Raw genomic sequence first — 23,114 nt, forward strand, 5'->3', positions numbered from 1 at the left:
CCTTCCAGGAAGAGATATGCTATCAAAAAATTTTGCTTTCAAGTCTGATGGATTGGTATTTATCAGAATGCATGTGGAAAAGATTCTCTGTTATGAGAGTTTCTCCTGAATTATCAGTACCCATGTATTACACTATGTTTCATATCTGAAGGCTTAGCTAATGCCTTCTATTCCTGCGCCATGCATCCATTCCCTTCCCCTGAAAGCACTCTGCCTCCTCTGCTTTATCCAGCCTGAATCCCACTTTAGCAAAAAACAAACAAAAAAGTGACCATTTTGTGAAATGTCCTCCCTGGGCCCCTGTCCTTCTGCTATACTCCCAGCAAAATGCCACAGCCTGGTCTAGATCCACAGTCTGCCAACTCAGTTCCCTTATTTCAGTTCTTGAATATACCAGGCTCAGGCCACAACCAGTTCCTGGTCCCCAGCCTCAGCTGAGTCTGCATGCTCCCAAGTCTTCTACTTGTTCTTGGTCATCTACTGCAGGGGCAGAATCATAACCTCCAAAGGTGCCCACGCTTCAGTCTGCAAAACCTGAAACACTGTAGTTTACATGGCCAAAGGGGCTTTGTGGATGTGACTAAGTGAAGGAACCAGAGATGGGGAGACTGTCCTGAATTATTCTGTGTGCCAATGTAATCACAAGGGTCCTTATAAGTGGGAGGCAAGAGGATGAGGGGTGGAGAGAGACAGAGAAGGAGAAGAGAAGAGGGAGGAGGAGGGAGAGGGCAGAGAGAAGGAGATGAGAAGATGCCACACTGCTGGCTGGGACCAAGGGCCAAGGAACGTGGGTGCCTCTAGAAGCTAGAAAAGTCTAAAAAACATTCTTCCCTGGAGCCTCAAGAAAGAACACAGCCCTGCTGAAACCTTCATCCTAGTCCGGTTGAACACACTTAGGGTTTTTCAAATCTTTAGACCTATAAGAGAATAATTGGGGTTGCTGAACTCACTAAATTAATGGTGATTTACCATGGCAACAATAGGAAACTAACACTCCTCTCATTTCAGAAGATGCTCCATAACATCGCCTCTCTTCTCACCAGCTCTAGAGCCTCATACTTCTCTCAACAGATCACTCCACCTGCCATTTCACAGGAAAAAATAATAAGTCATATATTTCTTTATTAGTCAGTCCACAATCCCTCCAGCTCCCACCACATGTACACACAAACACACTTGTTCATTAGCCTGATTCTTGTAAATAACCATAATTTGGTTTCATTGATCACTCTGCAGTTTCTCAGTGCATTAGTTCATCAGTTCAGCTCTTATCTTCACTAACTCTTCTTTTCTGCTTGGTTCTGGATTAATTTGGTCATTTCCCCCAATTATGTACATTTCTTAAAGTGAAAACATAGATTATTGGTTTGAGACTTTCCTTCTTTTCTAATATAAGCACTTTAATGCTATTACTTTTCCTCTAAGCACTGCTTTAGCTGCATCCCACAAATCTGGGCATGTCATGTTTTCATTTCCATTCAATTCACAGTATTTCCTAATATCTCTTGTTACTTCCTTTTTGACTCATGGTTATTTAGATGGCTTTGGTTTAATTTGAAAATATTTGAGATTTTCCCAACATTTTCTGTTATTCATTTCTAGTTTAATTCCATTATGATAAAAGAAACTGCCTTTTCAGGCTGTTGTTTTTCTTTCTGTCAATAAATGTGCTCACGCCTTACCCATTCTCCCAAAGAGACCCATCCTTTGATCCTACTTTGCCGTGGCTATTATCCTCTGCCTTCCTTTTATACCTACTATTGCCTCTTCTTCCTTCTGACTCACTTCACTTCTGAACCACCCAGTGCTCCTGTGACTTGTTCCACTTTCTCACACCTGTGCTTCTGAATCCTGGTTGATTTCATGAGCACTTTTAGCCTTTTATCACTCATTCTTTTTGTCTAAAATAGCCAAGAATCCTGCTTCTATCCAAGAAAGCTGACTGATGTAACTTAAAAGCACCTGAAATGTGCCCCTCAGCCACATGTCATAAATGCTCTCCCAGTTTCAGCATCTCATCACCATAGCAACCACATCCTGTGATACACAGCAGCAGACATAGAGGCGTGGTGTTAACTGCAGCCAAGTGAGGAGAGCATTTCAAGAAGGAGGAGGTAATGGGTTGTTACAGCTGCCCCAGGAAACTCACAAAGAATCAGAGCAGGTTTGATGCCGGTGAGCTGGTAGAGTAGTAATGAGAAGATGAAGTTGCTTTCTTGTGATGGAATAAGATCAAAACCCTGAAGGTGAAATACCCCGGGACAGAGACAAGATGAGCACCCTGTTAAATAGAGAAAGGAAGGCAAAATAGAAAAGGATGATGAAAGTGCTTCATGCGGGCAAAATAGAAAGTCACAGGCAAACCGGGCCTGCCCAGCAGGCTCCTTCCTTCCCAGGTACGGGAGCAGCCCGAGGCGCTGCCCCAGCTATGCCCACAGTCGCCGTCAGCACTGACGACTGGCTTCCCTGGGACATTCTCCCGCCTGATCCCTTAGAGCCTGCCTCTTCTTGTTCTCTCCTGCCTTCTGACCATCTCACCTTTGTCTCTGCCCACGGACAGCATTGACCCTAGACTTCGACTTTGCACTCACTGCTTATCAACCATGGCCGGGAAACGGAATCCCCACCTCCACTTCTCCTGAAGGGGGCGGGGATCAATAACAAAGGAGCTTCTTTGCAGTGATCAAAGTCAAGAACACGAATGGTCCCACAGAGTGAAGTTTTCCAAGGGGGCCCAAGTCAAATGCACAAGGGCATGTCTCTCCTTTCTTCCTCCAAAAGGCTAAAGGTGGGGGCAGTGAAGCCAGGACAGCCCCAGGCACCCCCTTGCCCCACCTGTCTCTGCTTCCACGAGGCTGGGGCAAGTACCACTCAGAGCATTTCTTCACCGGCACCTTTTCTGAGTAGTTTCTTGGTGGTGTTCTGCAGCAAAGCAAGTGAGAAGGCTGGGGAAATAAGACTTTGTCCCGCACAGTGCAGTAAAGGAAAGGCCAAGGAGACGAAGAGAAGGAGGTGGGAGTTGAAGGGCTCCCAGGAGCTGCAGCTGAGAGCAAGGCTGTCCCCCAGGGCCAACGGCAGCTCCTGGAGCAGCCCACACACGGTCCTGCTCTGCCGGCTCAGTGACACTGTGATCATCTTTTTTTAATTTACAATTTTTGAATTAGTTAGATTTGAACATTATTAGATTTGACCTGGAAGTTTGGGCTTTTCATTTCTCTTGAATTATTGAAGTATCTGGCGGAATGGGGCCACAATCCCTCATGGCATCGACGGGCTGGGGCTCAGCAGCCACAGTGCCCCTGAGCCAGGACGCGCCCTTGTTCCCCACTCTGGGTGAGCACTGCCCACCCCTACTGTTCTCCTGAGGCTGCCGTTAGTCCTCACACTCACCTGTCAGTTTCCTTAGATGACCCCCGACTTCTCTGCAGGCATCTGAGTTTGCACCCCTGTTACAGCCCCACCCCGGGGACTTCTGCCCGGCCGACCAGCCCCTGCAGCAGGACCGACCTGTCTCTGCTTATTCCTTCTTAGACTCTCATCTTACAGGCACTTTAAAATCTTGTAGCACGCACCCCATTCCCAAGGTGGCCTCGGAGCCCGCAGAGCCCGACAGGAGGGAGGCCACTCCTCCCAAGCCCCCAGCTTTGGAAGTGACCTGATTCAAGTGATCAGCCTGTCACACTCTCTCCGGCTCACGGGCACTGGTGTCTAATCTAGTGATTTCATTATGTCACTCGGCCACAGGCAAGCCGGCTTTCTAATTAATGCTGTTGCTTATAAAGTGCCTCGTTATCCACCACTGCACCTCGGTTATCTGGTCCCCACAGGCCATCCGTGTGTGTGTGTGTGCCATGCACAAGGTCTTGGGGGCTCTGCAGGGCCAGCCCCCCTCCAGCATTTCCCCTCGGGGACCAGGGTAGCCAGAGCGGCGCCCAGGAGTGCCGTGAAGGATGCTCTGTGCCTGCATTCTGCATCCTGCCGGCCCACTGTCGCTGCTCCGACAGTCTGCTGGATGCTGCAGGTGAAACACCACAAAATGCAACATCACACCTCAGGACCGATGGCAGGAGCACCAGGTGTCTGAAACTGACCCTGGGGGTCTGAGTTTGAGGAGTATCCATCTTGTTGCTCCCAGCACAGAGCCCCAGGCCCAGGAATGGACATGCATGCAGGTGCGAAGGTGAGCGTGTGTGAGTGCGCGTGTGATGTGTGCACAGGCATGAGGTTGTGCGTGCAGGTGTGAGGGTGCCCAGGGAGATAGTGCGTGAAGGAGGGGGCTAGGGGGCAGGAAGAGGGCAGATGGGGGAGAGGAGGGAGGAGGAAGTCCAGCATGTCCTTTGGCATCCCTGCAGAAACATGTCGTTGGTGGAGGACTCACTTCTCAGCGCGCCCACCGGTCCCCAGCCCACCGCATGTGTTCCCTCCCCCAGCTGGGGGCTGGGCTCCCGTGAACTCGTCACAAAGCTTGTACCATGTTCTGCCCCAGCCCTCGCGTGACTGAGAATAAGCCTACTGAGGTGTGAACAGATTAAACTGAGACACGGGACATAAAGTTGGACTCATAAGAAGGAAGGACCCACCACAGACTTCAAATGCTGGAGACAGGTGCCCGGATCTCCAGGGGCGGGGCCAGAGCCTCCGCTTCTGCTTCCCTAGAAGAAGAAACTCCCTCTGCAGCGCCCCTTCTGCTGATTCACAGGTTCTGCAGAACAAAGAGAGGTCAGACCAAGCAAACGGAGCCCCCAGGGCAGCCAAAATCCCCCAGGAGCTGGGCTTCGAGGGTCTTTAGTAGGAAATGAGATGAGGAAAGGAGGGGAGAATTTCCTTCCCCCTCCACCCTCACCAGTGGGCGAGCTCCCCCTTTGCCACAATGAGGGGATGCTCAGATGCTCTTGGCCAATGACAGCGTGCAGTGTCCTTCTCCTGAGTATCTCTGTCCCCCAGGGGCGCAGAGCCTCCTACTGCCCACGCAGCCCAATGCCCCCTCAGGTGGCAGCAGAAATGCAGTCCCACTAAGGGCGAAAGGCTGTGGCAAACACCCCCCGCTTCTCCTGAAAGCCCTCTGACCCGGGACCGAGTCCTTCCAAACTCCCCCCCCCGACTCCTTGGAGCCCCCAGGTGTCCCTCATGTTCAGGAGGCTGTGCCCCATTCCAGGGGTCTGCCTGCAGGCATCTGGGGGCAGGGCTGGAGCCCTGTGGGGGAACGTTGGCCATTTCCACCAACAGGGGCCCTGCAAATGGGCCATCCAGCTGGCAGGGACTCTGTGCTTGGTCTGAAAGGCCTCCCCTGCCTAACCCCCAATCTTTTCATGGTTGTTGCCCCTCAACAGAACTTCGGTGCCCCTCCCTCCATCCCCCGGCCTGAGATGGTACCAGACCCCAGACAGCCCAGCTGCCCTGAGGTCTTGTCTGCTGTTAAAAATAAGGCAACAGGACCGAAACGGCGTCTCACGTCACCAAATTGAGACTTAATTTCATTTTAGCTTCTGGTCTCCCAGACATGACATCTTAAACCCGTCAACCAGGGGCCACCAGATCAGGCCTAGCAAGGCCACCTGTCTGTGGGACCCCTGCCACCCCGAAAAGGAACATGACCCTGCCACCCCCGCGCTGCCGGTTTGCAGCTCAGCATCTCTGTTCCCAGTCCCTTCCTTCTCTGCTGTAAAAGTCTTTCACGGGATGCAGCTCCTCTGAGCCCCTTTCTGGCTGCTAAATGGCATGCTGACCGGTTCAAAGTGAATTTTGTTCAAACAGATTCTTAAGTTGTGAAATACGCCTCAGATGATCTTCTACATGCCAATGGGCAAATGGGGCACAGGAGGAGTCCCCATCCTCACCGGCTTCCCCGACGGGTCATTATCCTCCCAAGTCTGGGCCTGCACGAATGGATGAGCTGTCTGCACAACAACCCCCACGAGGCTGCCCCGCTCCTGCTCCCAATCCAGCAGGGCTTAACGTCTCCTGGCCACGATGGGCTCATTATTAGCCAAGTCACCAATGTGAAGAGACACCTGTCATGTGTCCGCAGGTTCTTGCCAGACCCTCCTTCTGAGAGCCCAGGGGGCGGTGGCAACTCCACACCCCTCCCTTGCTGCCCTGTCCCGGGGTGGGGGGGGCGCCTACTCGCCTCCTCCTCCCGATATTCCAGATGCCATTCCCAAAGCACCATGTGCAGACAGCGGTGCCGAGACTGCTGACATTTGTCAACCAACAGCAGAGGCTGCCACACAGCCAACTCCACACGGCTTTTCCAATCATTTCGCTGTCAGCTGCTGACATTCTATCTCACTGCATGTCGCTTAAGTGGGACGGATTTATAAAGTATTTTGGTGCACAGAGATTTTCAATTTAATGAAATCTGAACCGTGATAGATTTTTTAAAGACTCCTCAAAACACTGAAAACTTCTCTCCACGACCCATTGAGAAATGCGTTCTGTGTTCAAAACCAGAATCATACCCACCGGTTCTGAACATTTGCTCTGTATCACAAACTGGGGTCAGTTTATGCAGATTCGGTCTCCATGTCCGTGTCCTTTGTAATGCAGCTTGGCAGTCCCTCCATCAAACTGGCATCTCTTCTCCTGCCCCCAAATCTGCACTGGCCATGTGACTAGCCTTGGACAATAGAATGTGTCGGGGGGACACTGGGCCAGTTCCCAAGGGCCTGGGCGAATCCTCCTGTCTCTCGAAACCGCACCAACATGGGGGAAGAGAGGGACCACACTCACGATTCAAGAGAAGCCACAGGAACAGCCCACTGCTCGGCCTCACTCGAGTTCAGGACAGCTGCCAGGTTTCATGAACTTTGGTGTACCCGAGCGTGGCTGACACTTGCCAGCAACCCAAGGGGGACCTTGCCAATTAGCACAGCCTGGGGTTAGTCAAAGTTCATCACCGGGATGCATGCTAAGGGAAAAGATCCACCTCGTCACAGGGTTTATTTGCTCTTCTCTCCCGCTCTCGTGACGTCTGAGAAATGGGACAGCTCCGTGACAGGGAGGTGGCCCCAGGGCTCCCTTCCCCACCCAGGGCCTGGCGTCAGGAATGATGAATGGGGAGATCCCAGAGAAGCTGGTGTTTATTGACTAAAGGCTCCAAGTTCCTAAGCAACCAGGAGAATAGGCTGATAAAATATTTCTCTCTCTGCCAAGGGCAAGACCTTTAGCTGAAAGGTGGCCTTGCTGTCCATATTAATAAAGCCTGCAGAAACCAGCCCCATATTCAAGACAAGCTGCACTTAAAGCTTCAAAGCCAGCCAAGCACATTTCTAATAGGTCATTAAATTAAAATGGAAAATCTAACACGTTACGTGTTTGCAAAACATGAATTCCTCACAGATCCTTTCTGGTGCCTGGTACACAGTGATGGACTTCAACAACCAAATGTGTGTCTGGCTTAGGAAGAAACAAGGGTTTCTTTCATTCTCGCTGGAGGTCTGCCCCCCAGCGTGGGGAATCCCACCGACCTGGTGCTGCGGTTTGCGTGTCCTTTCCCGGGGACCGTGGGCAATGGAGAATGGAGTCAGGAAACCTTGTAGGTGTTGACTGAGCCCTGCCAAGGGGCATCACACGCTCTCAGAGCACAGAGCACGCCAGCGTCACACGCCGCCTGCTCGATCTTTTACGAATGTCACTGGCAGTAAAACAGGCCGCTTACACGATGTCACGAGGGAGACGTGTGAAGTTCCCGGCCCACGATTCTGAGAAGGTCTGGCTGACCAAACGAGAGGATTCTGGCCGACTTACCACTTCCGGAGCCAAAACAAGAAGGCAGGTCACGACTCTGCTTGAAAGGCAGCTCTGTTCCAGAAACTTCCAGGCTGTGGACAGGCACACAGTCAGCTTGCTGTTCAGCGGTCACAAACCCAGCATTTATGTCTGTGTGCTTCAGAGGTGTGGTGTGTTCTAGTCGCAGCCAGAGGGACGTGGCTCACTTTCAATGGCTTCCGTAACAAGGCACTTGGACTTAGCGGCTTCAGACGATACGAACGGGTTTATTATTATCTTCCAGCGTGTGGGGCGTCAGTCCGCCATGGCCGCGCTGGATAAAACTGCGCTGTCCACAGGGCCGCCGCCTTTCTACAGCCTCTCTGGAGAATACCTTCCTCGCCGAGTCCCGCTCTGGAGGTGCCTGTGTTCCTCGGCCTGTGGCCCCTGGGACTTGCAGAGTCAGCCGGCAGTTTGTCACTCTGACCTGCTCCTAGGTCACATCCCCTCTGGCTCGGATCCTTCGCTGTCACCCTCTCCCAGTTTTAAGAATCTTTGTGATCACGTTGGAGCCCATCGGGGCCCACTGTGGTCCTTCAGGAAAATCTCCCTATGTTAAGGTCAGCTGGTCAGCAACTTAGGTTCCATCTACAAATTTCATTCCTGTCCCATGTGATGCGACAGGGTCGCAGGTCAGGGTTTGGGACTCGAACATCTTTGGGGGTCGCTATTCTGCCCACTACATTAACCTGGTTAGCCCCAGAAGCACCCCACACCCAGGAGACTTGTACACACACACACACCCTGCACACGCACACCCCCTGACATATTTCAGGTCTAAATCCCGGGACGAGGTGGTAGTCAGCGCCGGCCCAACACCAGCTCAGCGCCCTGCCATGCCTTGGCCGCTGCTCACCCTCCTCAAGAATTTGTGTCTTAATCACAGCAGATGGACCCGGCCTCGATTGATGTCTGAGCCTTTGAAGTGTCGGCAGAGCAAGGTCTAAAAATACCCGGAGCAGGCCAGTTCCATGCATTCGTGCGGAGGCCCCACTTTTTTGGGGAGCCCTCTGAGGGTGTCTGAGAGCCCGGGAAGGAAGGTGACAAGCCCCACCAGGAAGGTGACAAGCCCCCGTGATCCCTTTGTCCTTGAATTTGACTCGAGCCTTGCATGCAGGTCTGGTTAGTGAGATGGAAGAGAACTCCACCGTGGGCTTCAGGGAAGATCTTGCTTGCTCTTCAAAACAGACAATTGGGAGGGACAGATGTGCTCTGCCCACATGGGGACTATTATTTGACTCTAAGAAGGAATGACACGTGCCGTGACGGGCTGAACTTGAAAGCATCACGCTAAGCGAAAGGAGGCGGACACAAAAGCCCACCTACTGCACAACCCCGTTCACACGAAAATTCCGGAAGAAGCCAGCCTACGGAGGCAGACTGGGCGAAGGGTTCCCAGGCCTGGAGGGGTGGGGCAACGTGCAGTGACTGGGGATGGGGTGGGATGGAGGGATACAAACATTCTATAATGAAATAGAGCTGATGATCACGCGACATTATGATTGTTCTGAATGCCACAGACTTGTGCCCTTTCGAGTGACTCAGATGATGAATTTTTGGTTATGTGCATTGCATTGTGGGGGGGAGGGAGGGAGAGAGAAGGAGAGAGAGAGAAAGCTGATAAGGAGCAGGTGTCCTTACTCTGCACAGCAGTGAAGGACAGTCATGCCGCAGCTGTCCTGTGACCCGGGGGACAGGCTGGGCTCCCACCCAGCAGCCCAGGAGGGCCAGGCGCAGAGGCACAGCCAGATGGGGACCTGGCATCTGCTGCACCCGCCACATCACTCCCAGCACACCCGACCTCTGGGCTCCTTACTGGGGAAGATCTGTTTGAGGCGCCATGTAGAGCAAGACTCTTTGGAACAACCACTGTCACCTCCCATTTCCTTCTCTACTGACTGCTGACCTTGGGAAACACACTGTGCCAAAAGACGTTCCCGTGAATTCCCAGAGGACAAGGCAGTGCTTTCCTGTCCTCTTGGGAAAGTCTCTACCCCAACGGCAGAACTAAAGAGCCAGTGTGGTCGCAGCTCCATTCCGGAGCTGGTCGAGCTCATTTTGATGGGAGCGGGGCAGGGACACAGGAGCAGCCAGCCCCTGGCTGACTTGGGGTGGTTTTTGTTTGTTTCCTGTGCCATTGGAACTTTTTGGGGGCACAGCATATAAACACACCAGGCGGGAACCATGGAGTAAACGGCATCCTTTTGGGCTGGAAAGAGCTCAGTGCGGCTGCTCTGCCACCTGGGTGAGGTGTAAACACGGGCCAGACACACCCTCTCCCCCAGGCCCAGCGCCTGCTGCTCAGAATCGAGCTATTTGCCCTCATCTCACATCCGTCTGTTCAACCAGCCCCCGAGTCACCGACCCCAAACTCATACAGTTAGCTGCATGACATTTAAATTCAGAAATCAAAACTAAGTTTGCAACTCAGGGTGAGAAACCCCTACAAGGGCGCAGAAAAGATCCGGTCCCATGGGAATTCGCAGGAAATGGTTTGGGGACGACGGTCTGGAGGACCGGCAGCGAGGAGGAAAGGAAAGGGTGCAGGGTCTGCAGGGGGTGGGAAGAGCCCGGCGGGCTCCTGCTCTGGCCGATGAATCTGCCCACGGGCAGGTCCCCCGGAAGGGCCTGGAAATCAGCCGCACAAGGAAACATCCATTCTCATGGGGCTCTGAGATTTCTGCTGATTTCTTTTTCTTCCTTACAACTTTATTCCGTTCTGCGGCTATTTCCCTCAATAGACACGGATTACCGTATTTTGCCATGTATAATGCGCCCACACGTTTTCATGCGCATAACATTACGCCCACATATGTAATCATTGTACCATGTATAATGCACGCCCTTATTCTTGCCTCAAAAATTTGGCCTAAAATGTACACATTATACACTGCAAAAGACGTTCTGTTCAAAATGTTTTAAAAATCTTACTTTAAACACAGTTTTAATTCACACAATGCACAAGGCAAAGCAAACATGTTCCGAAGAGCCTTTGTAAAAAGGGCCATTTCTTTTATGTCTTCAAGCATTTTCACCACCTTTTTAGCATGTTTTAAGAGCTGTCAGTTGTGGGAATGTTTTTCCGGCTGCAGACAAGGTCCTGACGTCACTCTCCTGGTCATCCTCTTCTCTGGGGACAGTACTGGTCCACCCAGGTAGCTCTGTCCTTAGCACGTTTCCTAGAGCTTTACTGAAATGGCTATAAAACATTCACTTTATCCACAGTCACCGTTCTCAGTCCATTCAACCAAATTCAGGGACACACCTGTCTTGGAAATTGGTGTTTAAATTTCCACCCAGACCCTAAAGGCACTGGGGGGAGAAGGGGGGTGTTGCCCTCTGTTTTACACTCAGAAGGACCCCTAAACTCTGGGCACTTTCTGTGATAAATAACGTCACAGCCCTTCTGGGTGGGCAGGTGACCCCAGGACCGCTAGAATCCCTTCATCAGTCAAGAAGCCGAGGGGAGAGCCGCAGAATGACTCACCCCTTCCACGCAGACGGTTGCGCTGGCATCTTTCTCTGCCAGAGAAGGCGGGCCTCTCTCCAGTTTACTGTAAACAAAACTTCAGCCACACCCGCAGCCAGAGCCCTCCAGCTCTGCATTGAGAACAGAAGCCCCTGTCTCTCTGCCAAGTCCGTGAGGTTTGCTTTAACACTGGGAAACGGATTTTCACAGATGTGCACAGCACCCGTGTGAATAGAGCACTTTGCACATGAGAAAGCGAACCACATTAATAACGGCGATGATGGTCATAATAAAGCTTAAATAGGAGGTGAAGGGCAAGACTCGCCTTTCTCGGCTTATCTGCTCCCAGGATGGCTTCACGGGAGTCCTGGCAGGACCCGGCTGCCCACCTAGTCAACCACAGGCAACCTTGATTAGCAGAGTAGGATGTGCATGTGTGTGTGTAAAATCTTAAAGTTGCTGCTTTTAATTTGAAGGGCCTCGCACTCACCCACCACCATTAGCTCTCACCATGCGCTGCATCTTCCCAGTTTCTGAAGCAGGAGAAGAAGGCACGTGGCCCCGGCCAGGCACCTCGGAGTGAGCTCTTCCCGCCAGGTCTGTGCTCACCTGTCGGCCACACCCGGTGGAGGGAAGTGTGAAGTCCATTACCCTCTCTCGTGGATCGAACTGTGTCCCTGAGAAGACATGTCCAAGCCCTTAGTCCCGCTGCCTGTGAATGTGACCTCGCTGGGAAATAGCGTCTTTGTTGATGGGATGGAGTTAAGGACCTGAAGATGCCCCCCCCCCCGTGGGATTGCACTGGGGCCCTAACCCCTGCTGCTGGGGTCCTAGCGAGACAAAGGACAGGACTGGCCCTGCAGACACAGGGGAGAAGCGCAGGGAGTGAGCAGTAGAGACGGAGGCAGGGATGGGAGCCACGGTCTGCAAGCTGAGGAAGGCCGGGGAAGGCTGGCAACGCCAGAAGGGAGGTCAGGAGACGGAGCGGATTCTCCCCCGCCTCGCCCAGACCCCGGACCCCCATCCACACCACCTGTCAGGCCTCTCGTGTGCGGGTTCTCCCACCCACGGTTCTGAGCCCCGGCTGCATCAGCACCAGGGGGAGAGTTTCCAAACGTGGCAGAGACCAGCGCCCCCACCGAAGTTCAAAGATCCACTGAATAAGACTGTGGTGTGTGGGTGGGGAGTAGGCCTGAAAACGCGAATTTTTTAACACCCTCCAGTGAAGGTAACCCATGGCCCAAGTGCGGGGACCGCAGGGCCTCCAGCTGGCAGGTCCTCGGCACCCACTCCACACGCTGCCACCCAGGTCTCCCCACGGCCACACAGATGCGACTCCCCGTACCTGTCGTCGGCCTCAGCTCTGAGGCTGCCTGAGAATCTCTCGGGCAGTCTGCCAAAGGGCCAGTTTCCCGGACCTGACCCACAGATGAGTCTGCACCTCTGGGGCAGGTCCAGGAATATGAGTTTTGAACGATCTCGAACTTCGTGGTACGTTAGAATCTCCCAGGGAACTTTAGAAAAACCCAAAGTCCAGACCACACCCGACCAATCAAATCAGGAATGCTGGGGGAAGCTCACGGGCATCAGAACCTTAAAAAAATTTTTCCAGCTGATTCCAACATTTCACCGCACTTGAGATGCATGGTTTTAAGAGCAGCTACAATGACCAGTAACATGGAGAGTCCCCGCCCTCCCGGAGTGCCCAGCCTGGCAGAAGAGCCGGCAGGTATCAAACCTTTAAACGGACAAGTAAATACAGCATCTAAGCTGCGGCGGGCGCTGTGATGGAAAGGCACGAAGCACCGGAACAGAGGGCGGTGGGAGCCGGGACTGCCTCTCTCAGCAGAAGCTGGAGGTAAGTGAAGTGTGAGGACCAGAGCCACCCAAGTAGAGGGAACAGTGCATGCAAAGGCCCTGGGGTTGGGGGAATGGCCCACTTGAGCAACGAGAAGAAAGCTTGTGGTTGGTGGGTATTAACAAAGGAAAGAAACAGGTGCCTCCTACCGGGAAGGGAGGAAAATAGAAGAGGAAGAGGTCTGAGGTGTGGGAGGGCCGTGCTGGGTTTCAGATGTGAGTTGCCCACACTGAGATGATACACCAGCAGTTGAATCCACTGGCCTGCCCCAGGCCGGAGACCGGATCTAGCCACCCCCGCCCTCTAGCAGGCCCTGCAGCCTTGGGCTACATCTGCCCACTTAAAAATGTTAGACACCCCCTCTCCCCCCTTCGTTCCCTTTACCTCCCAGCGCCACCCTCTTCCCCCTCGATCAGCAGGGAGCCCTCCACCCTGGGGTCAAACACGTGACTTCCAGTCTCTGCCCTTTCTGATCCATCCTTCACACCCGTCCAGAGCAAGGGGACCCGATCATGTCTCTCCCTTGCTCACCACTTTTCCACAGTTCGGAGTCCCCAGTAGAACAAAATATGGCATCCTTGGCGTAACGACCAAAGGCCTTTGTGATCTGGCCTCCGCTTGCCTGTCCAGCCCCGTCCGCTCTGCCCCAGGCCCTCACACGCCCTGTTCCCCAACTTCACTGGCTTATCGATTGTCACTGGCTGCCCTGCTGAGTCTCCAGGACAGCGGCCACTTTGCAGACGCAGCCCCATGTCTATAAAGATGCCGACACATGTAGAGCTCTGCTGGCCAGCACCTGTCCTCCCCTCTTGGGTGATGTCTTCCTAGAACCTCCTACAGATGACACAGGTAGGAGCTGTCAACCTCTCACAGACCCCGCCCCACCAGCCACAGGGTGGCCCCAAGGCCCCACTGTGAGGACAGTACTTCCACAGGACTTTGGAACTTGCAGTCAGAGGAGACGATGGCCAGTGGCTTCCCGGAGCCAAGATGAGCAAGGTGTGACTGCTGTCTGCTGTCAGCAGCCTCAGGCCCCACCAGGTGAAGGACGGAGGCCGACATGTGCCCAGAGAAGCAGAGTGTCCTGGCGGCCCTCCCCGAGGCCCAGGCCAGGTGCGTGTGGCCCTCTGACCCTCTCCATTTAGACCAAAGTTGGTTTGCATTAGACTCTGTCCCTGCAGCTTCCATATGAGGATCGTACAGTACTGGTGACAGAAAGGTTGTGGACAGAAGGGTTGGGGACAGCTGAGAGTCAGCCCAGCCCCTACCGATGACAGAACTCAAGTCAAGGCAGCCACAGAGCCCTGAAAAAGTCTGGGGAGGCCCCTCAACCTCTCGGGTCCTGGGACTTCTGAAGCCTTCATCCCTCGAAGCCGAGCCAACATGTCTGCCTGTTGCACAAGGACGGTGCCACTGGGGCCCGGGCAGTCCGGTGACAGATGTAGTCCAGAGACAAGGCCTGTCCTTTCGACCTGTTCCCTGCCACCTGGGGGGAACCCTCCATTCCAGTTTCCCTGACACTAGGGGGTTTCCAGGGTACGGGACCTTCATGCTAAAAACAGGGAAGTCCAAGGCAGGGACCGGCTGCCTTCCTCTCCAGAAATGCTGGTGCACCCGTGGCTCTGCTGCGGACTGCGTGCCTGCTCCCCCAAACCCTAACCCCCTGTGCCGTGGGTGCTGGGAGGCGGGGCCTGTGGGAGGGGGTTAGGTTTGGATGAAGGCAGGAGGGTGGGGCTCCCGGGGTGGAACCGGTGCCCGAGCCAGAGAAGGAAGGCAGAGCTCCCTCTGTCCCTTATTCCCTCCCTGCCTCCCTCGCTTCTTCTCTTCGTCCTTCTCCATGAACCTGCACCAAGGCATCGTGAGCACATGCAGGGAAGGTTGCTGCCTGCAAGCCAGGAAGTGGACTCTCACCAGGAACTGCTGTGGTGCTGAACTGGGATGGTGCCGGGGTGGGGAGGGTGCCGGTGACGATGACGCTGCTGGCGGTGTGACGGTGACGGTGCTGGGTGGTGAGTCTGCCCAGAGAGAGTTGTCAGGCTGCCACAGTGGGGCTGTGAGCCCTGCCTGTAAGCACAGTGTCCAGTGCGTGTTTTCCCAACTGAATGGATGGAACAAATGATAAGGGAGCCCCTTCATTCTACCGCATTTTATCACCACATTAAACTCAATAGGCTCAATGATGCACAGTGATATCAGAGTCCACACTACCTTAAAATAAATATAAAGCAGAGACTCACTTCCCGGGGCCTGATTTTCCTGCTAGGTAACAATTCCTTCGACTAAAATCTGGTTTCAAGTGTTGGAGAGGTGGAATATCCTGCCCTAGCCTCGTTGTCCTTTTGCCCGAGCGTGACCTCGCCTGGTGGCACCATTCAAAGGACTTTCTGCAGGGACGCAGTGCAGGTGACCCTGGCTGCAGTGCAGGTGACCCTGGCTGCTCCGCAATGTGACCGGAGAGCTCGTCTCGAAGAACACTTTCTTGTCCCTGGAGCACCACCTTGGAGCAGGGACCAGAAGACAGATACAAACATGGTTCCAAAATTAGAATTCACTGAGTTTAATTAAGTCCAGATTTTGGCAGAGGAGTCACCTGAACTCAGTTACACTCTGAGACTGAGTGGGAGCATGTGACGCTCCTCGGCCAGACCGTGGGGGTCAGCACCCGTGGCTGCGAGTCGGAGGTGGTCCCGTCGTTCCGCCAGCTGGGCCTTTCCAACGAACACCCACGGCACGGCCTGTGATTAGCCACCATCCTTCTCGTCCTCCCCTCGGGCCGGCCCTCTTCAGTGCTGTCCACACTCTTTCCGCAGATGCCTCTGTGAGAGCAAACCCACATTAGCTCCAGACGAGGGAAATATGCCCTGGAAGAGAAGATGATTCAGTGTCACTTAAAGGCTTGAACGCACACGTGCCCCCAAATGACACTGTACCCACAGCACCTACACAGGGACTGTGCCGAAGAGGCCACGCAGCTGGAGCCTGGGACCGTGGGGCAGTGTCACAGCATGGACTCTGCCCCCCGTGCAGAGTAAATGTGTCCGTAGGGCATTTATACATCAGGGTTTATTAATAGTGAGGTCTCGTTACATACCTATGGGGGCTACGTTGTTAACAGACTTCCACAAAAATACGTGGTGTGGCCATTGTTTAAATCAAGACCGTAGAACTTGGCGGCAGGAAGAGCCTGTGCTCTAACTGAGGAAAAGAGCCGTCTCCAGGGAGAACCAAAGACGTCACAGCCAGGGCCACTGAATTAAAAGTGCCTCCTTGGCTTGAGAAGCGACTCTTTTTGGTTACATCTCATTCACTCATTGTTTCCTGAGCAGCAGTCCATCCCCCAAGGGGGCTGAGAGCTTCACGCCTGGGGCTGCGAATTCACAATGCTGCGGTGTAGACCTCAGCCCATTTATTTTCTCCAGACCTCAGGCGAACTCTCGACTCCCCAACTCCTTCAGCACCGTGAGGGCGCACATCCGAGGACCCCCTGGAACACAGCTTTTCCTTGGCCGGCCAGCATGCGCCTCCCTTCGTCGGCTGGGACGAGTCGGTGGAAGCCGGGCTGGGCGGAGCTCATTCAGGGTAAGGGTGAGCAGAGCTTGTATGGCAGCTCAAGATTCTCTTCCCCTGAGTTTTCAGGAGGTTAAGATAGGCAGTTGCTTGTTCCGATGGGTGCAGTGTGGAGATTGTTTGGGGGGCCAGATCAGCAAATTCTCTCATCGAGTGTCAACCATGAGCAGACACCCTCCAAGGTCAGTGAAAACACTGCTTCAGGTAGACAGTGGGTTTCCTTAAAGACCATGAAAGTTATTCATACAACACCAAAGGCTGTAACTGTCCTAGAATTCAGGCTTTCATCCTCGAATCAGTCATGGGGACAATAAAAGGCTGAAAGTACCCAAGAGAAGGGAGTGGACACTGTTCCGGACCCTGCCGTGGACGGTGCCCCACCCCAGAGCTCTGGAGAAGCTGCCGAGGAGGGGACCCGCTGGGAGCAAAGACCAGGTGAGGCTGTTCCGTGGAGCCAACTCGGGAACGAGGACGAAAGGCCTTCGTCTGGGCAAATGCTGGAAACAGGGTGTCCGTCGAGGGGCGTGAGGTGCAGCGACAAAGGTGGGGAGGGGACAGATCGTGAGCAACCCTGGACGCAAAGCTGAGGGTTTGGACTTACTTGGGGCGAGGGGAGTCATTGGAGACCTTGGGGCCGGATCTGACATGTGAGCCTGCCTCTCCCAGCTCCCTCTGCGCTTCCTCTCACAGGTGTGTCCCTTCACGGAATCCACGTGCCTGTCACCTGGTCTTGGCATTTGACACATTAAAAATTATTTCACTTCTATTTGGACATTACAGATACCCAGGCAATATTAACACATTGTCAAAAACGTCAACACTAAGCAAGTACCGACTACGCAGTTGTGATTGGAGCCAGGTGTCCCCGAGCACCTAGCTGGGACCACCTCCAAGTGATTTCCTGTTCAGAACTTGCAGCGTGCGCAGAGGCGGGGCTCCTGGAAGCCCCCGTTTACCGAGGAGGAAACCGAGGCAGACAGCGCTGGGAGATTCTCCCAGAGTCCCACAGCGGGTTATGGGGAAGTCAGGACTTGAACCCGAGGAGGACCCCCTGTGAGGGTCCGCACCCCCAGTCACCTGTTTCCTTCCGGCCTTCCAGTGATCCGCATGTCTGGGGCTCAGCCCGCCCGATTTGCGTGTTGCTGAGACCTTCCGTGCATTGTCATGACCTACATATCTTTTGGGCCAATTATTCAGGATTTCCCATCGTTTCTCCTTGTGCTCCAGGAGACCCCCATTCTCAAAGAGAACGAGGACCTCTGTGCCGGGAGCCAGGCCCATCCCCCACCGCGTGTGTGGTCCGTGCCCAGTAAAACGCTGCTCTGCGCTGTTCGTCACCGTCCGACCTCGTGAGACCCCAAGCCCTGCCTTCCATTCTGAGGAGACTCGGTCCCGGTCCCTGTGGCTCCATGCTCTTCACCTCTGTCCGCTTAATGACTGCGGAACAGGCCAGGACTTCCGAGCGCTGACGGTCACCTGGCATTCCAGTGCCGCCGGACGTCCAGAGCGCCCAATGTTTTACCACTGTGAGTGGTGACGTGGGGGGCGTGCCCCTGCACACAGCCTCCTCCGCCGTGAGGATCAGATTTGAAATGGCCTGTGAGCACAGAGTCCAGGGAAGCCCGTGAGTGCGCCTCCCCCCCGCCAGCCAGTCCACACCTCCGCCCGCCCCTGCTGCTCCCAAACAGAACCGGGCCGCCTTCCTGCCCAGTCTGCTTCGGTCTGCAGCGCACCTCTCCCTCGTCCCCCAAAGCACCGAGCACAAGGCCATTAGTGGCCCCTGAGGGGGCAAACAGCCTCACATTCCGTGCCAGGCTCCCAGCCTAGAAACAGTGTCCCCAGACCCTCGCTCAGGGCCCGGCTTGCGGCCAGTGTTTTCTGTTAAGTCCGGGCCTCTGCCAAGTGACTCTGTGCCTCAGCCTCTCCCTTCCCGTCCCCTCCCTTCGCCCCCACCCCCTAGATTTCTGTTGGCATAGTTTAACCACACGAGCACATGCATGTGCACGCACACAAAAACACACCCCTCAAAATGCTTTTCACACCCACCTTTGCATCTTCCAGCCTCAGCAGCCGTGAGTTCGGAAACCAGAGTGGTCTGCAGTGGGAGCGCACTGAGGGGCGTGCCTCCCTGACCCTCCAGAATTCCCGGCCTGGCACCTTGTTTGGGTGTGTCCGACGTGCTGATCGTGGCGCGCAGGCCACGGGGAGAGTTCGTGGAAGGGAGGGCAGCTGGGCGCCCGGCGGCACTGGGGCCTGGCGTTGCTCGTCGCTCCAACTCCAGGCTCCCATACAGTGTTTTACAGGCAGGGAGTCACCAGCTCTTTGTTTAGGTAACAAGTCCCCGGGGAGTCTTTCTCCCTGTCACGTGGGAGATTCTTCACAGCAGAGTCACAGTGGCCTGAGAAAACCCGAGGGGTGGGAGGGATGTTTGTTCACCTCTCCCCTTTTTTTTCTAATCTGGGGGATCAAAACCCAATATTAGTTAAATGTTCCCGAGGTCCCCAGTGCTGTGTCTGGCTCTTCCCCACACTAGTTCCCTGAGCCGTGGACGGTGCCCGGTGGGGAATCGTTTGCTGAGTGAACAAGTGAAAGAATTCTCAGAGCGGGAGGCAAGGCCCCAGGACTGTCGGCTCCATACAGAGGCCAAGGTCACAGAGCTGGTGACCTGGGGGTCCTGGACTCAGGACCAGGACCCAGGCCCTGGCTTCCCCACCATCCCACTATGATCCTTACTACCCCAGTGAGAGCAGGTGGGGTACTTCCTGCCCCCCAATACTGTGCCTTATACTGGTTTTAGGCAAACCTTTGTAAGATTCATCTTTCAACTGCATAAAAATCACATATTCAGCCAAGGGATTTATATTTAAGTTAATTCCGAGCCAAATAATTAAAGGTGAATCATTACGATTTATGCCCCAGAGATGCTATTCTCTGATTAACATACACACACACACACACACGCACACACACACTCTCACTCTGAACACTACTGAGGGAAGGAGGACTTGCGAATTCCGCCGATCACTACCACATCTCTGGAGTCTGACATCTAGAGAGCTAAGCAGTGATTTAAATACTGTATTCTAGCATTTGACTTTATGCTTATTTCCGAGAATCTGCTAGGATTACAAATGCACGTGGGTTCTGACTCCACAGGCTCCTTGGTGAGCTGTGTTTGAATTTGCTTTGGGATGGTGTTCATCAAAACCAGATGACTTCCCAGGACTGTGGCAGGAGAGACAACTGTACGGTCCTCCTGCAACGTGACTCACAGTGGCCGACCCTCACCCGGACCGCTGCTGTGGGACGCACTCGGCAGGGCTCGTCTCCTGCCACGCCCAGCCCCCTCCGAGAAGAAAACCCCAGCAGAGGGTCGGAGCCCGGCAGGCCCAGGACCTCAGGTAGCAGGCGGCTGTTTGTGGTAAAGAACCAAAGCCGGCTTCCCATGCGCCAATGCGGTCATCTGATCCCTGACGTTGGTAATTTTTCCCTGAAATACACACCGGAACTGCCTGTGCCACACGGTCCCTGTTTCCATAATGAAGCCAAAATCCCATCACTCACTCCATCTGGCAGAATCCAGGCTAACACAGCACCGGGCTGTGCAGTGGAGTGTCTCCGTCACGAAGGGTCGCAGTGGTGGATGGTGTTGTGGTTGAACAGGACACTGTGCCCTGAGGGATGGCAGGTCCCCTGCCCGTCCTGACTTGCTCCTCAGGCGGGGCAATCAGGGGCCCTGGTGGGACAGGACAGCTAGGGGTAAACAACCCTCTCTTGGGGTTCCCCAGCTCCCTGGTGGGCGGCGGGTGCAGAGAGGCCTTGAGCAGATATGTGCCTTATTCACCAGAGGCACGATCTGCATAGAAACCAACAAGCACGCTTTGCAGAAGAACACTTCCTGTTGCTGTGGAGCACGGTTGGTAGGTGAGCTTCCCCCCGTTTCTCTCTGTTCCTCAGAACAGGCTTGGCCAGAGCGAGTGCAAAGCCACAGGGCTGCGCGGTCACAGGCGGCCCTGCCCGCAGAGCAAACTCTCCCACGCAAAGACCTGCGGGGAGGAAACTCACCTCACCGCTTCCTCGATTCATTCAGTCCTGGGGCTTCGGGGGCTGTTGAACTTGGTGTGGCCAGCCCACCCAAGGTCGAAGACTCGGGTGGTAAATCCAGGAGCCCTGGGCCTTCATTCCTGCTCCACCTCAGTCGGCAGTGGCTGTGACATTGTAGGGTTTTCCGGCCCTACAAGCCGTCGGTGGATTGGAAGCCAACACTCAAAAGCCCCTGTGATTCCGTGTGAAGAATCACTTGGAGAAGCAGAGGAGCCTTTAGTGGTGTACATGCCCACTTCTTAGGTGACAGATTTTCTCTAAAACCAAATGGCAGGGCTGCTGCCTGGTGACCACAAAGCACAGTCACTGGCTCACAACTCAGGAAGACGGAGAGGTACCAACAGGGAGTTTTTGCCAGAACGTTCTCACTTCCCCTTTGGAAGTCGTATTTCTGGAACCTCTGGCCTGGCCTGCGGAGAGAAGGGCAGGGGTCACCCCAACTGTGTCCCTGCATCCCACGTCCTGTGATGGACATGGCCCCCGGGACCCCTGAGGAAAGCCCAGGAGAAGATGTCCCCCTCCTCTCCCGGGCCTCCTGCCGGCCCTGGGCTCGGCATGGCCGCTTCTGCATGTGGTCCCGTGTCCATCAGCCTGACTTTGGAAACGCCCGCTCCTGTGGAAGGGTAGTGGGCAGGCACTGGGGAAGAGGGGCGGTGAGAGGGAGCCACTGAGCCACGGGTCTGGCCTTTCTCTCCTTTTTTGTCTTCTCCTGGAGGTCCTGGCCATGGACCGCCCAGGAGTCGGGGCAGATGACCTGTGCTCCAGGAACTCTTCCCTTGGAGAAGGACCGCCAGCCAAAGAAGGGAGCCCCGCATCCATCCGACATCCTCCTGGGGGGCGGGTGGCCTCAGCGCCGTCCCCCAGGCTGGGAGGGGCAGGAGCGCCGCTCTTTCTCACAGCGCAGATATGGCTGCTTCCCAAGGCGGTCATTTGTTCTTCTGGAGGCTGAAAACCTGGGATAAGGATCAAGTTTCATTTCACCCAGAAACATGGCCCATGTGGATTCTTGGAACAACAGCCAGCAGGAAACGGTCCTCAGCGTTCAGTTCCAAACACTGAGCTTTCTTCAAGGAAATAAACAAAATTTCAATTGGCCCATCACGGGACATGGAGAGAAGCCTCCAAAAGAAGAATGTGTGAGGGTCACAAGTACCAACGAATGCCAAGAGCCGCGATTCCCTCTTGTCCATCCAGAAAAATTCATAGGTATAAATACCATGGTTCTAGAGAGCCGGCCCTGGTGTCCTGTTGCTGCCCCAGACTAGAGCTCTCAGGCCCAGTGCAGGGAGGGCTCTCACCAGTGTGGGAGGAAAACAGTCCGCCTGCGTGATGGTGGTGATGCCGAGGGGGGAAATCCTCACAAAACCTTGCAAACGTCGTTCTGAAACCCAGGCCAAGCGGGTTGCCGCAGAAACTCTGCATTGTCACGTGAGCTCATTGCTGGCTATTTTCTTGCTTATCCAGATCACGCCCAGAACCAAAGTGACCTTGAGACACACCACACGGGCCTGTGCCAGGTGGTGTGTCTATAAGAGCCGATGATCAAATGCACGCAAATTTTACAAGCTTGTTAACTTATCAATGCCCTGAAATAGACCGTGATGGGAGCATTTACACCACAGCAATTGCCAAAGGCTACAAACTGCTTCCCACGGAGTTTAACCCCCCCCCCCAGTGGTATTCGAATTGGGCTCCATACTGTTCACATTCTAGTTTAAATAAATACTTGTGGGCTGGAAAGAGCAAAGCTTGGTCCCAGTGGTACAAACCCAGCAACCCACTTTTTCACCAGGAACCTTGGTTCCCATAACCAAAGAAAGACAATACCTCCACTGAGGCAGGCTGTGCAGCATCGGGCCGTGCCTACCCCGGAACGTTCAGCACTGGGAACCAACTGGAAGGCCCCTGGGTGCGCCTGCTCAGGGCCTGCAGGAGGTCTGTCCCCTTCCCCACATGAGGCTCTGCTCCGAGAGGTGATGGAGACCTGAGCACCCAAAGAAGCAGAGAAGGAGCACAAGTAAGATCTGAAAGGCTCTGTAGACGTCCTGTAGGAATGCAGGCCGGAAAGGGGCCAACCCTGGCCCAGCAGACCAGCATGTCCTCCCTGAAACCCAGACATGCCCAGGAAAACTAGAAGACACCCATTGTGGAAACACCAGAATGAACATGAACTCCAAGTACTTCTTCCTGCCCTGCGCTGATGGCAGGAACACAAGCGGCCCCACCTCCCACCGTCCCCACCATCGCCCCCGTCACAGTGCCTCTGTTCTCTCCTGCCAGGCTCTCCCAGGTGCCGTCAGGCCCACCGCCATAAACACCCCTTGGTCTTCACACTCACCTTCTCTGGGA

General features: G+C 54.4%; 1 long non-coding RNA gene across 2 annotated transcripts; it reads right to left on the reverse strand.

The window, feature by feature from the left end:
- Nucleotides 1-4,583: 4,583 nt before the first annotated feature.
- On the reverse strand, nt 4,584-15,938 carry LOC119060939 (uncharacterized). Of its 2 annotated transcripts, XR_008389681.1 has the most exons (4): nt 15,332-15,938; nt 15,006-15,158; nt 11,747-11,913; nt 4,584-4,702 (listed from the first exon to the last, which is right to left on the reverse strand). It is a non-coding gene; the product is annotated as an uncharacterized LOC119060939 (long non-coding RNA). The 2 variants fall into 2 exon arrangements; XR_008389680.1 differs by lacking the exon at nt 4,584-4,702 and having other exon boundaries at nt 11,440-11,913.
- Between the last annotated feature and the right edge of the window lie 7,176 nt (nt 15,939-23,114).

This window comes from Artibeus jamaicensis, unplaced genomic scaffold (assembly GCF_021234435.1).
Source record: "Artibeus jamaicensis isolate MK-2021 breed Jamaican fruit bat unplaced genomic scaffold, CSHL_Jam_final contig_944, whole genome shotgun sequence".
NCBI classification, from domain to species: Eukaryota; Metazoa; Chordata; class Mammalia; order Chiroptera; family Phyllostomidae; genus Artibeus; species Artibeus jamaicensis.